Genomic DNA, 2,961 nt, shown 5'->3' with positions numbered 1-2,961 from the left:
AATCAGCCTGACAGATGTGAGCAAATATCAAGATGATGGTGAAGTCAGGCATGTGATATGCAAAATGCTTTTTTTTCTTTCCTCTAAATCTTGTGAACTTCAAAGCTGTAATTGCTAATTTAATCTGTGAGCTTTGTAGTATAGTGTCTCGTCTCATGGTAAAGTGCCACAGTGGCTGACAAAGCATCAGAAAGGAGTTTGGAACTCATATGTGAACTACAAAGAATACGACATTATTCACAAGTAGCCAAAAAATGACACAAAATAAACCTTTTTAATTAAACACATATCTCATTTAAATTCCTGATTTGCCAACCATTTTGTTAGCTGGAACAAAGCCAGAATAATTGGTTGTCTAGCACAAACAATTTACTGTATATGAGAACTGGACTGAGCAATTCCTTCCCCCTTGAGATCCAGGAAGTAGAAACAGGAAGTACCCACAGGCTCTAAGAAGCCAAAATCCTGTAGACTTCTTTAGAGAAATAAACAGCTATTACTCAGTCATTATATTTGTCAGAATGACCATTCTTGCTCTGCTACCTGTTTTTAGAATCTTCTTGATAATCCTATTTTTGTTTCGTTTATTTTTTTTCTCTAGTGCAAGTTGTTCAAGATACAAACTGGCCAATCAGATGACTCAATAAAAGTGTTTGGTCTCACACTGAGCCCGCATGGTAGGGGTGTGGCCTTCTAACAAGCTCACTGCCGATTGGAGAGAGTTATTGCCATAGAAATGTTGGCTGGATCCCAATTCATCCCCTACCCCTCTTGCTCCAACTGTAGGGGCATTTGGCGCTTTAGTGATGTTCAAACATTTTTTTTAAGGGTGGGTATCCCTTCGCCAGTAGGGTGATCCGGGTAGCGCTTGTGACGCAGAGGTGAAGCGCAATTAACCGACTGGCTCCAACATGATGGCATCCATATCCAAAAATGGCTACTGAATTGACTTTATTTCGTTAAAGGTGGAAGTGAGCAGTTTTCTATGGGTGACGTCACACTCACCTGGTCCAGTTCTAATATCAGTCAATGAAACAAAAACACAAGTGCCATCAGGCCATAAAGTTTTAAGAAACAATCTTCACTATATGATATGTTTCTTGTTCTGTCTTTCTTCATTAGCTCCCACCTCCTCTCAAAAAGCCCATTGACTCTACTTGATTGAATTGCACATGAAAATCTAGATGAGTGCCGCAGGTTTTCCACAAATCCCCGTTCCAGCACACACTGTTGCCCTCTGTATTTTCTCTGCACCGTTTAATGATTCATCCATCTCACCTGTTCACCTAAATGTGCGTGTTGAAAACTATCCGTGCATGGTCTCTGCCACAGATTTCATTTCCACACATACGCTACACTGTGAGTTCCTCTGGTAGCTCTTTGGAATGAAGTCTGGCTCTCAGCCACTGAAAGTCTACCGTTTGAGTATCACACAGTTAGCGCTGCTTCCTACAGCTATATTTATGTACTCTAACTGTATCCCCTTTCATGAAACTTAACCAGAGGGTGATTTGTCTCCATAAGAGAGTGCCATTTACAAGCAGCCATGCTGGGGTGGAACCTCTACCAGAGGACTTGTTAATAGCATACATCCACTTTGCACCAGATGTTGTCCAGAACAAGCAAATCTATGCTAAGAGAGGTGTCAAAAATAATCTTCTCTGCTGCACTACAGTACAAAAACTGAAAAAAGCAACTTTATAGCAACTCCATGCATAGATAAAAAGGCAGAAAGAAACAATATATTTTTAGAGATAATGAATCAATAAGTATGAATATGTTTTGTTCAACTTTTTAAATTAAAGAATACTTTTCTTTGGAGTCATTTTAAATTTATTTTCGAACATTTGTGATCTTCTAAATGCAATATTCCTTCGTCGATTCCTTTTTCTTAACCCCTGAGTCATGTCTAGGGTCATAAGGTCGCTAGAGGCTGTCCAGCTACTTTCGGACAAAGGGGGGGATGTAGCTATTCAGTATACACAAATAGACAGACAACCACACAAACGACTATTGAATAATTTAACGTCAATGTTTTGGCCTTGGTTCACCTTGAAGCATTTTTGCTTCACTTCTAGTTCTTGTTGATTGTTGTTTATTAATTTGTAAATAAATGTGTTATATTTTTATGGAGACAAAACCTTAGCCAAAACCTTTACTTTTTATGTTATGCCCCTCGGCGTACCCCTGGACATTAAAAGGGGCGTAACACCATTCACAAGTGCACACACACATTTACATAATGATGGCACCTTTGCTGTCATAAATAGTGCCAACCTTAACCAGAGCCAATGTGGGGTTTAGTGTCTTGTCCAAGGATATGTGCCCATGCAAGTCGGGATCTGAACCGGCGATCCACCTATCAACCAATCTACCTTTGCAAATGCAAAATTTGCAACACAAATGCATTTTTTCATTCATTCATATTCTGCCGTTTTATCCCTTTCGGTGTCTCAGGGCTGCCGGAGCCTATCCCGGCCAGTTGTGGGTGAAGGCAGGGTAGACCCTTTTTAATGTTCCATTAAGTATTTCTCTGAAATATTCCAAACTGTCATTCTTTTATTCTGCATTTATGCATTCTCACACCCTTAAACCACTTCAGTCCTTTGCATTAAACATAGCATTTGTGTTGATTTTCTTTACTATATTTATGGTATACTATTTTATCTACAACTAGCTAAAGACGACTTTGCAGTTCATTAAAGTACGGCACTACGTTTTTTTCAAGACTCAAAATATACTGACAGAGCTTTTAAATTTCACCAAGGTCAGTGAGGGTAACCAGACATAGACACTACGCATGCTTTTCTTCTAGACTTGGATCAATTTGCAGAGTCTTGGCCTCTCAGTGTTTGTCCTCCATTCATAAAACAAAAGATTGATTGGAAATGAGATCTCTGGTTATGGGCCCCGATGACAGCAAAAGAAAAATGCAGAATTTACTGTTCGCTTTTACAGCCG

The sequence above is a fragment of the Oryzias latipes genome, chromosome 15, assembly GCF_002234675.1.
Source record: "Oryzias latipes chromosome 15, ASM223467v1".
Lineage (NCBI taxonomy): Eukaryota > Metazoa > Chordata > Actinopteri > Beloniformes > Adrianichthyidae > Oryzias > Oryzias latipes.
Note: the sequence above shows the minus strand (reverse complement) of the source record.